Source organism: Schistocerca americana, chromosome 3 (assembly GCF_021461395.2).
Source record: "Schistocerca americana isolate TAMUIC-IGC-003095 chromosome 3, iqSchAmer2.1, whole genome shotgun sequence".
Lineage (NCBI taxonomy): Eukaryota > Metazoa > Arthropoda > Insecta > Orthoptera > Acrididae > Schistocerca > Schistocerca americana.
The window spans coordinates 926,120,285-926,133,452 of NC_060121.1; positions in this window are offsets into that span (position 1 = coordinate 926,120,285).

Consider the following 13,168-nt stretch of genomic DNA (forward strand, 5'->3'; position numbering starts at 1 on the left):
CATTTAGTTGTTTTATGGCTCGCTTTCCCTGGACAATTTTATTGTTATGTCATCCATACTTCTACCATTTGACGACAGTGTTATTCCCAGATACTTAAAATTTTGACACCTTTTAACAGTATCAGCACCGAGCTGTAAGTCGTTAACAACATTTTCTCGCACTTTCACATATTCTTCTTTAGATACGTTTATGACAAGACCCCATTTTTCATATTCTTCTTTTAATTTGCGGATCATGTAATTTGAATCATCCGTATCTCCAGCTACTAACACTTGGTCGTTAGCAAAAAATAAAGTGAACAAGATCTCATTGTCTTTGGGATACCCATTCCTCCGCATTTCCTTTTCCAGCATTTTAGTGCCTCATCTAGATTGATCTTAAAGAGTGTAGGGGCGAGTGTGCATCCCTGGCGTAGTCCCTTTTTCACCTAAAACTCTTGAGATAGTAGATTTCTCACTTTTACCAATGCCGTACAACCTTGTTAGAGGAGTCTTACAGCTTTCTCATAGCTCGGTGACACGCCATTATCAGACTGATACTATTTAAGTCAGAATACGAATTTTACACTGTATTACACATAATTTATCCTAACCGTACTAATACAGCTAAATTAGTCTGACAAAAAAATGAAGCTCACAAGTGGGAATATTAAACATTTCTGCCAAGAGAATAAGGAAACAGCGCAATAAAGCCTACTGAATTTGTAGTGTCATTTCTTAAAGACAATCAAGTCTGAATACTGCAATACCGCAAAAGCTTGGCTTGTGGGACTCGTAAAAATACCTCCAGGCCTAAAAATCTACGGTAAATAGCGATAAATAACGTAACATAGGAGCTTCTGCTGCGAAGGAATTGGGTGCTGCTTTACCTGAATCCGTGCACAATGCAACATCATCTTCAGTTCATTCACTACATAGTCCACAGAGACCTAAACGAAATAAATGCAAAGAATCCTTAATTAAAATCTTTGGTTGAATGCGGGTCTTTACCACTTTTCAACAAATATATTTTATTTTTAAAATTATATTTTTCGTTGTATTATTAATTAAAATCAGTTTTTGGAATTTCCTTGTATAAGACGTCTTTGTGCACCTCTATTAAAAATACAAGCACATCCATATTTTTATTTCCATACATTACGTATTCGACTGCAGATCCTGACGCAGTGGCACTTTTTTGTAACTACGGTTCCAGGTCTTTCGTGAAGTAGCTCTTGTACCCTAAAATCTTTTATATAATTGCCACTAAGAAGCACTCATGGCATAACAGATAGGCACTGAGAGACTGTATTTTTCCCTCTTAATCTCAGGAACAACCATTTCCAGTAATATAGCAACTTATGCACGATTAACGTTCAGGTAACGAAGCTCAATTTCCTAAACAAGTTGTGAGTGTGAGTTCTTGCTGCTCCTTACACCAGTTTGTCATCTACCTCCTTCTTTTCTTCTGCACACGGAAAATAATGGAGCAGCTACGGTAGCAGCAACCTTTTGGTCGTTCAGCATTGTAATCAGACTAATAATAGCGCATTTTATTGAATAGCCTAGGAGAAGTTCAGGAATATCGCAAAATATTATTATGCATTAACGTATGCCTTATAGAGGTCACTTTTTAAGGCATTGTTGGCATCCATATGGTGCCCTGAAACACGACTCCCCACTTGGGATTCCCAAGAGACGAAAAACTGATTGGTACTAAGTTACAGGTACGTGGAATAAGGCGATAAATGATTTAGTACCAAGTAACTTAAAGGCGAAGTCCATTAACGTACACAAAACAAGAGCCCAATAGAACACAATAATCGGCAGAAATATGGTACTGAACGAAATGCTGAGCGGCAGTAGGCACCACACGGGCAACAACAACAAGGAAAGTAGGGTAGCTCACGCTCCGGATGCATGCGAGTTTAAAGGACTGTACATCACCTGGATCCTACGTTATTTTGTGCAGCACGCACTTCCTTGAGGAAGTTTCCAGATCCTTAAAAAGGGAAAACGAAGAAGAAATATTTGTCAAGGGAAGATGTCTGAACGACACTTAGCGGTCATATGTTCAAGAGAGCGAAAATTAGACTCCCTAGAAACTACACAATGGATTTTTGTTGGAATTTTCATAAATAAACGAAGAGTGGGGCCATTGTGGTGTCTAGTTTAGTAGTAAAAGCTTTAAATGCTTGAAAGTAATCAGGGTAATTAACAAAAAATACGCATTTGAGAGAAAGTTGAAATACATATCAAACAGCTGCCACTAGCATTGTAAATAAAGTTTAAAAAAGTTCGTCTCTTCAAGGCCCATCTAGTTTTGGGCACAAACATTACACTTGTGTGGTATATAATTGTCAATAAAAACCGGAAACAAGAAATTGAAAAGAGGGACAAATGTTTAGTGAAATGATTTGTGTAAAAGTAAGAAATAAAACATACGTTTGAAGCGCCTTAAGCTACTCGAAGCCATGCATTGCATATGGGGTGCCGATTCAGAATTTAAAGCTTTGTGTTCAACTTTGAATGTTATAATTTTAAAGAATACTACAGGATATTTTTCTAGTGGATTATGTAGACCGTGCAGTCCCATTTGCTGTATGTAATTTCTCGCATAATTCAGAGGTGCATCAATTTTTTCTCTAGCACTGATCAACTACAGCTGCAAAGGGAAGGACTTAATGGCCTAAGTATGAAAGTAAGTCTGGGAATTAATTATAATGAGACTAAATGAATGTACAATCAACGCATAGTGTAAAGCTGTGTGACTTTTATAAATGTTTATAACTGAACTTAAAATGTTTGTGGTATAAGGCGGCATCACGTAGACGACAGTAAGAGAATATCGCAGTCACGAAAAACGGAGTTTTACAATTCATGATATGAAATCAGGTTCTCCCGAGTCGTCTAATGTTCTTAAAGTTTAAACACCTGTATCTTCATTGAAATAACTGATCAGATTAGGATACAAGACCAGTTACAGAGCAACAAAATGATTTGCATGACAATAATACTTATAATCGGACTTCGTGAACGACATTAGGATGCAGACTCCACATGTAGAAAGGAAGAGGCATAAAGGATAGCGCGCTGACGGACCGCAATTGTTGGGTCACGAAACCAACCACTTCCAGCGAATATGACAGACTGAAACGTTAATACATTTTTGATATAGTATTATCAAAATGGGTCAACTACATGGATAAAGAACGACATTGGAGTCAAATTTGTATCTGTTATTATTCAAGCAAGAGTGCAGAACGTAAGAGAAACGTGACCTTACAGCTTGGTGGTCGGAACAAGAGAGAATTAACAAAAATAAGACTTCGCGTACTTAACTTTTCTGAACAAAATACAGGACAAGATCGTGAATCGGAAAAAAATATTAATTAATTACTTAGAGATAACTTACGTTTCAGACATTATGTTCAATCTATGATGTAGTTAAATATATTGGTTCTTTAGAATAGAAAAGAAAACAGAACAAATTTGGAACAAAATTAGAGAGCCAGTGGTTGAGCTTTTGTATTTATGGAAGACAGCGGCGCCGCGCGGGATTATCCGAGCGGTCTCAGGCGCTGCAGTTGTGGACAGTGCGGCTGGTCCCGGCGGAGGTTCGAGTCATCCCTCGGGCATGGTGTGTGTGTTTGTCCTTAGGATAATTTAGGTTAAGTAGTGTGTAAGCTTAGGGACTGATGACCTTAGCAGTTAAGTCCCATAAGATTTCACACCTACTTGAACATTTGAAGACAGCGGCTGTTAATTACAGAAGTAAATAAAACTATTAAAATCAAATAGAGCACACTTAGTAAACGAAACTGGGTTTTCTAAACTACGATTATGATACCTCTGAAAGGAAAAGTTGGTTAACCGCGTATGTTACCCATTTTTACTTATGACAATGTTACAAACAACTTAAACAAGAAACCCACAAAGAAGCAGAGGACTTCTCAGCCAAAAACGGAGAGATGGTCTTGGGAATCACTGAAAGTAACAGGACACAGACAGACTGGAGAGGAAGACGTTCAGACGACTGTCACGAATATGAAATGGAGGTGGGCGGGAATTGTATTCACAATAATAGATGCTAGCTGGATCAACGACATTCTCTGATGGATTTTAAAAGAAATGACAGAGATGAGGACCTCATATGTCGTGGGTAGTGGGTATTAGGAGATATGCAGTGTAGTGGCATGTAGCCGAAAATAATAGACCTGCCAGGACAGCCGCGCGCGTTAGCACGCCGCTTCCGGGATTCGGGGAGACGTATCGACCCCGAATCTTATCCGCCCTGTGGATCAACGGCGAGATCAAGTGTGCCAGCTAGTCTTGATGTGGTTTTTAGGTGGTTTCCCTCATCCTACTAGGTGAATACCGGGGTGATAAACACGTCCCGCCGTGGTTAGGTAATTCGCAAACATTTAGAAAACGCTTGCATACTTTCAAAAAAGGCAACACTGGACGCAGACAAATGGGATACAAACATTCAGTCCGGAGGGAGGTGTTAAGGAGTGGTGACAGTAAGGGCATTCAGCCGCCCCTCCACCACTAAGACTACCAAATCGAGTAATTAACATGCCGACCCCGTGGAGATACGGCATCAAAAACCAGGAAAAAATATAGCAGAAGACTATAGCGCATGGAGAAGAATAGATGAGTTCCGTATCCAGCAGTCGATATGAAGTGAGTGATAATACTAAAATAAATCAAACAGCGTTCAAAACATATCAATTAGATTTCTAGGGTAAGAAATCCAATGAAAAATCATCCTATGGCGATATTTCAGAATGAATAACGAAGTAAAATACTGAGTTGACAGAAAAGTTAACATTTTCATTTTTATATTTTTCCTCTCACCTTTAGAAGATTTTCAAGTTTCAGGACAGTGGCTCACGAACAAAAGTTGAATAAAAGGTAGCCAATAAAAGCAAAATTTTGGAGAGCGCAAAGATGTGTACAAAGATGTGTATAAATTCACTAACAGAAGAGGAAAAAACACCACAAACACCTTGTCCAAAAGCTGCCATACTGATACTCCAAGATTTCTAGGCCTGTGGAATATGCTGACGAAAATTTCATCCTAATGCGAGGATCCCCCCTCCCATGAACCATGGACCTTGCCGTTGGTGGGGAGGCTTCCATGCCTCGGCGATACGGATAGCCGTACCGCAGGTGCAACCACAACGGAGGGGTATCTGTTGAGAGGCCAGACAAACGCGTGGTTCCTGAAGAGGGGCAGCAGCCTTTTCAGTAGTTGCAAGGGCGACAGTCTGGATGATTGACTGATCTGGCATTGTAACACCAACCAAAACGGCCTTGCTGTGCTGGTACTGCGAACGGCTGAAAGCAAGGGGAAACTACGGCCGTAATTTTTCCCGAGGGCATGCAGCTTTACTGTATGGTTAATGATGATGGCGTCCTCTTGGGTAAAATATTCCGGAGGTAAAATAGTCCCCCATTCGGATCTCCGGGCGGGGACTATTCAGGAGGACGTCGTTATCAGGAGAAAGAAAACTGGCGTTCTACGGATCGGAGCGTGGAATGTCAGATCCCTTAATCGGGCAAGTAGGTTAGAAAATTTAAAAAGGGCAATTGATAGCTTAAAGTTAGATATAGTGGGAATTAGTGAAGTTCGGTGGCAGGAGGAACAAGACTTTTGGTCAGATGAATACAGGGTTATAAATATGAAATCAAACAGGGGTAATGCATGAGTAGGTTTAATAATGAATAAAAAAAATAGGAGTGTGGGTAAGCTACTACAAACAGCATAGTGAACGCATTATTGTGGCCAAGATAGACACTAAGCCCACGCCTACTACAGTAGTACTGAAGAAATGTATGATGAAATCAAAGAAATTATTCAGATAGTGAAGGGAGACGAAAATTTAATAGTCATGGGTGACTGGAATTCGGTAGCAGGAAAAGGGAGAGAAGGAAACTAGTAGGTGAGTAGGTGAATATGGATGGGGGCTAAGAAATGAAAGAGGAAGCCGCCTGGTAGAATTTTGCACAGAGCACAACTTAATCATAGCTAACACTTGGTTCAAGAATCATGAAAGACGGTTGTATGCATGGAAGAACCCTGGAGATACTAGAAGGTATCAGATAGATTATATTATGGTAAGACAGATTTAGGAACCAGGTTTTAAATTGTAAGACATTTCCAAGGGCAGATGTGGACTCTGACCACAATCTATTAGTTATGAACTGTAGATTCTACATCTACATCTACATCTATACTCCGCGAGCCACCTTACGGTGTGTGGCGGAGGGTACTTATTGTACCACTATCTGATCCCCCCTGAAACTGCAAAAAGGTGGGAATTTAAGGAGATGGGACCTGGATAAACTGACTAAACCAGAGGTTGTACAGAGTCTCAGGGAGAGCGTAAGGGAACAAATGGTAGGGCTGGGGGAAAGAAATACAGTACAAGAAGAATGGGTAGCTTTGAGGGATGAAGTAGTGAAGGCAGCAGAGGATCAAATACGTAAAAAGAAGAGGGCTAGTAGAAATCCTTGGGTAACAGAAGAAATATTGAATTTAATTGATGAAAGGAGAAAATATAAAAATGCAGTAAATGGAGCAGGCAAAAATGAATACAAACGTCTCAAAAATGAGATCGACAGGAAGTGCAAAATGGCTAAGCAGGGATGGCTAGAGGATAAATGTAAGGATGTAGAGGCTTATCTCACTAGGGATAAGATAGATACTGCCTACAGGAAAATTAAAGAGACCTTTGGATAAAAGAGAACCACTTGTATGAATGTCAGTAGCTCAGATGGAAACCCAGTTCTAAGCAAAGAAGGGAAAGCACAAAGGTGGAAGGAGTATTAGAGGGTCTATACAAGGGCGATGTACTTGATGACAATATTATGGAAATGTAAGAGGATGTAGATGAAGATGAAATGGGAGATATGATACTGCGTGAAGAGTTTGACAGAGCACTGAAAGACCTGAGTCGAAACAAGGCCCCGGGAATAGACAACATTCCATTAGAACTGCTGACAGCCTTGGGAGAGCCAGTCCTGACAAAACTCTACCATCTGGTGAGCGAGATGAATATAATAATTCCAATCCCAAAGAAAGCAGGTGTTGGCAGATGTGAAAATTACCGAACCATCAGTTTAATAAGTCACAGCTGCAAAATACTAACGCGAATTCTTTACAGACGAATGGAAAAACTAGTAGAAGCCGACCTCGGGGAATATCAGTTTGGATTCCGTAGAAATACTGGAACACGTGAGGCAATACTGACCCTACGACTTATCTTAGAAGCTAGATTAAGGAAAGGCAAACCTACGTTTCTAGCATTTGTAGACTTAGAGAAATCTTTTGTCAATGTTGACTGGAATACTCTTTTTCAAATTCTGAAGGTGGCAGGGGTAAAATACAGGGAACGAAAGGCTATTTACAATTTGTATAGAAACCAAATGGCAGTTATAAGAGTTGAGGGGCATGAAAGGGAAGCCGTGGTTGCGAAGGGAGGAGACAGGGTTGTAGCCTTTCCCCGATGTTATTCAATCTGTATATTGAGCAAGCAGTGAAGGAAACGAAAGAAAAATTCGGAGTAAGCATTAAAATCCATGGAGAAGAAATAAAAACTTTGAGGTTCGCCGATGACATTGTAATTCTGTCAGAAACAGCAAAGGACTTGGAAGATCAGTTGAACGGAATATATTGTGTCTTGAAGGGAGGATACAAGATGAACATCAACAAAAGCAAAACGAGGATAATGGAATGTAGTCGAATTAAGTCGGGTGATGTTGAGGGTATTAGATTAGGAAATGAGACACTTAAAATAGTGAAGGAGTTTTGCTATTTGGGGAGCAAAATAACTCATGATGGTAAAAGTAGAGAGGATATAAAATGTAGACTGGCAATGGGAAGGAAAGCGTTTCTGAAGAAGAGAAATTTTTTAACATCGAGTATAGATTTAAGTGTCAGGAAGTCCTCTCTGAAAGTATTTGTATGGACTGTAGCCATGTATGGAAGTGAAACATGGACGATAAATAGTTTAGACAAGAAGAGAATAGAAGCTTTCGAAATGTGGTGCTACAGAAGAATGCTGAAGATTAGATGGGTAGATCACATAACTAATGAGTAGGTGTTGAACAGAATTGGGGAGAAGAGGAATTTGTGGAACAACTTGACTAGAAGAAGGGAGCGATTGGTAGGACATGTTCTGAGGCATCAAGGGATCACCAATTTAGTATTGGAGGGCAGCGTGGAGGGTAAAAATCGTAGAGGGAGACCAAGAGATGAGTGCACCAAGCAGATTCAGAAGGATGTAGGTTGCAGTAGGTACTGGGAGATGAAGAAGCTTGCACAGGATAGAGTAGCATGGAGAGCTGCATCAAACCAGTCTCAGGACCGAAGACCGCAACAACAACAACAACAACATTGCGAGGATATTTCCGATAGCGTTAACACAGCAAAAAGTCATTCCTGCAGATGAATAATGGTGAGAATGCATGAAGAATATTGGGTGCTCGTAAGTTACCGAAACATTTCAGGTGGAGCTGTAGAACACGCCCACGGGACGTGCCTTTGCAGCTTTAGGGCTTTGAGAAAGGTGGAATCACTGGCATGTGAGACATGGGATCATAGTAGTGAGAGATCGCACAGACAGTTGGCTGCAGTGAAATGACAGCAGAAGGAGTGGCGCCGAGATGCACTCAGGACGATAGTGTGGTAGCAAGTGTAGGCACAGGCACTTTCAGAAGAACAGCACCATGGGAGGTAGATCGTGGGATTGTTTGACTGGGTCTGGCAAACAGAGGGACGAAAAGAGCGGTAAGTTAGAACTAAAATGTCACCACGAACCGTCGGGAAAGTATTACTAGAAGCTGGGCGGAGAGCTCGAGCTGGCACGCATAGTTTACCTCTGACTGTCGCGTCCGGCACAGGTTAACTGCACCAAATTGGACTCAGTGTGGTCCGCGTGACGCAAACAGGACGTTAATGACAATATGAATTTGGTCTGATTTTTTCTTTTGTCAGTCTTTATACGGGAGAAGAGAGAGTAAATCTCTTTGGTAGGAAGAGATTGGGTTGTGGAGTTGGTAGGAATGATTTGCTGAAATAGCAAGTTATTACTCGTTCTTTAATCAGTGTATTGTTCTAACAAACGCATTTGTTTCGTCGGGTGTCGGACCGAACCCCCTTATCAGAATGTCATTCTCTCAATAATTACTAGAAAGGATCTCACGTCAGTGCGAAACAAGAGCTTGCACGGGCACTCGGTCTGCTAACTACTGGCTACTTTATCTAACTGATCAGTTATCAGCGCTTTGAACTAATTCACTAGTGCTCAAGAGCCACTTGGCCTACGGTACAAGAGACAAGTACCAAGTAATGACTTGTCCCTGCTACTGACTGAAGTTTTCTTAACTCTTTGAGACGGAAACAGGCAGTCTCAGCTCAGCACTATTCAAATGAATAGTGTCAAATGCTACTCAGCTTGACCCTGTCTCGAAAACTGACATATGGCCGGGAGAGCGGTGTTCCGACCACATGCCCCTCCATATCCGCATCCAGTGACGCCTGTGGGCTGAGGATGACACGGCGGCCGGTCGGTACCGTTGGGCCTTCACGGCTATTTCGGGAGGAGTTTTTTCTTTTTACTTAGCTTGAACTTACTGCGTGTCACCAGTGTCTGTGACGGTCTTCTCATGGTTGATTGGTCACCTGCTTCATCAAGTGCTGCTGCGGAGCGTCACAGCCCTCTGGGTACTCGGCACTGAAACTCTACTGGCTCCCTAATCTGCTACTGGCTGACTTTTATTTCGTTCTTAATTGATTCTGGGTGCACACGGTCCTCTTCAGCAGCTATCTGGGATATTCCCTTGTAACCTTCCCTCGGCATGTGATCGTCTTAATGTTTAATTATCGTTGTAAGTTCCAATAGAGAATCTTCCACCACGCACGTCGGACGTTTCCTCTTATTTCATTGACCTCGAACCTCGGCGCCTTTGGTGAGGTGCCAATTGCACTGCTTAATGGTATATTAGCCAAGCCTCTTAGAAACAAGTAGTGTCGAGTTGTTTCGAGAAGCGTTATCTGCCGATATTCTGTTTGTCTTTCATCTGTCACGTACGTGGGTCAGCTTAATTCTTCTCGTTTTGGTCTGACGTATAATTAACATAACTAACATTTCCTAAGGCCGCGACACTCTGTAATTCATAAACAACACGGATTTGCATGATGTAGAACCAGAGTCCACTGGAACACTGTGGTATTCAGCGATGGGAGTGGCTTCTGTTTGTGGCGATCAGATCGACTCCAACGCGTCCATTAGCGACTTCGTGAAAGGTCACAAAAAGTGTCACGAGTTATTGAATATGACAGAGGACTGTGCTGGTGCTGATTGAAAGAAGGCTCAGTGTGTGCCAGTTTGTCTAACGGTGGTAAACACCGAATTCATATCCTCCATGACAAAGGCACCGAACTATATATTTAGCAGGATAACACGAGACTTTCAAAACGTCTCTGTTAGATTCGTTTCATGTTATTTAACTTGTGTTTCGTGCTTTTTACACTCAGTCATTCGTGTTCTTGAAATATTCACGAATCTCAGTAATTTTGCTTTGTTTTTGAATATTCAAGGCATTTGCGGGTGTTCCACGCCACCGTGTTTTAGCTTCACGTGGAAGACGATGCAGATAAATTTGTCAGAAAATGTTTTATAGTATTCGTATTCATAATAATTCAGTCACAGCGACAGGGATGAACCTCTGAGCCTTTAACTTATTGTGATGCCCAAGATTCTTTTATCTCTATTCTTGTGTGTGTTTGTATCGTGTACGTTTGTGTGAACTCTTTCCATGTGCGCCTAAGATTTTCTATTAATGCATCATTGCAGTATATAGCAGCACTCAAAATAATAATAGTGTGAGTTAAATAATTAAACAACAGGCAACGACAGAGCATAGTTTAAAATTAGTTTGTGAAATTTTAATATTACGTTTTCTTTAAATAAACTATGTTAAACTGTGACGAATCTTTCTCAAATAAACCTCTCCCTTTTGTATGATTATTTTTAGTACACACAACCTGGCGTTTCTGAAGCGCAAAAGCAGGCAGGCCGTACATTTCTAGATTTTTGTCTGATTATCTTATTTTCCTGTTGAGGCTTAGGCTCCTTCTTGCTCTGAATTATTTGATTTATCAGATGGTTCAAATGGCTCTGAGCACTATGGGACTTAACATCTGAGGTCATCAGTCCCCTAGACTTTCAACTACTTAAACCTAACTAACCTAAGGACATCACACACATCCATGCCTGCGGCAGGATTCGTACCTGCGATCGTACCAGCAGCGCGGTTCCGGACTGAGGTTCCTACACTACTGCCCATTACAATTGCTACACCACGAAGATGACGTGCTACAGACGCGAAATTTAACCGACAGGAAGAAGATGCTGTGATATGCAAATGATTAGCTTTTCAGAGCATTCATACAAGGTTGGAGCCGGTGGCGACACCTACAACGTGCTGACATGAGGAAAGTTTCCAACCGATTTCTCATACACAAACAGCAGTTGACCGGCGTGGCCTGGTGAAACGTTGTGATGCCTCGTGTAAGGAGGAGAAATTCGTACCATCATGTTTCCGACTTTGATAAAGGTCGGATTGTAGCCTATCGCGATTGCGGTTTATCGCATCGCGACATTGCTGCTCGTGTTGGTCGAGATCCAATCACTGTCAGCAGAATATGGAATCGGTGGGTTCAGGAGGGTAATACGGAACGGCATGGTGGATTCCAACGGCCTCGTATCACTAGCAGTCGAGATGACAGGCATCTTCTCCCCATGGCTGTAACGGATCGTGCAGCCACGTCTCGATCCCTGAGTCAACAGGTGGGGACGTTTGCAACAACCATCGGCACGAACAGTTCGACGACGACGTTTGCAGCAGCATGGACTATCAGCTCGGAGACCATGGCTGCGGTTACCCTTGACCCTGCATCACAGACAGGAGTGCCTGCGATGGTGTACTCAACGAAAACCTGGGTGCACGAATGGCAAAACGCCATTTTTTCGGATGAATCCAGGTTCTGTTAGAGCATCATGATGGTCGCATCTGTGTTTGGCGACATCGCGGCGAACGCACATTGGAAACGTGTATTCGTCATCGGCTCATCGCCATAGTGGCGTATCACCCGGCGTGATGGTATGGGGTGCCACTGGTTACACGTCTCGGTCACCTCTTGTTCGCACTGACGGCACTTTCAACAGTGGACGTTATATTTCAGATGTGTTACGACCCGTGGCTTTACCCTTCATTCGATCCCTTCGAAACCCTACATTTCAGCGGGATAATGCACGACCGCATGTTGCAGGTCCTGTACGGGCCTTTCTGGATACAGAAAATGTTCGACTGCTGCCCTGGCCAGCACATTCTTCAGATCTCTCTCCAATTGAAAACGTCTGGTCAATGGTGGCCGAGAACTGGCTCGTCACAATACGCCAGTCACTATTCTTGATGAACTGTGGTATCGTGTTGAAGCTGCATGGGCAGCTGCACGTGTACACGCCATCCAAGCTCTGTTTGACTCAATGCCCAGGCGTATCAAGGCCGTTATTACGGCCGGAGGTGGTTGTTATGGGTAGTGATTTCTCAGGACCTATGCACCCACATTGCGTGAAAATGTAATCACATGTCAGTTCAAGTGTAATATATTTGTCCAATGAATGCCCGTTTATCATCTGCATTTCTTCTTGGTGGTGCAGGTTTAATGGCCAGTAGTGTAGAACCGCTCGACCACAGCGGCCGGCATTTGATTTATCATGTGTACTTAAACTGTTCCCATATGCTCCTTCCAACTATTCACTTGGACCTGTGCATTAATATTAACGCATTAGTAGCGCTTACCAATTCAGTGATTAATTCGGTTCTTTTATCTTATATTAAAATTTTTCAATTTTAATTAAATGGGTGGCGATCCAGCAAAATTGTGTTTTACACGGACTTACAGTAGATCGCAGGGTTCCACATTAGCTAAAATCTTGCAGATTTTGTTTGCAAATCACTTTCCAGCTAACCATTCGCCCATTAATAAACATTTACTTATACGGGTACAGATACGTTGACTAATATTTCAGGAGTTTGGTGAAACACCTGTACCATTAACAGTTAGTATAACTGATTAACCGCTCACGATTGGCTTTCAGCTAAGTCTAAGCAG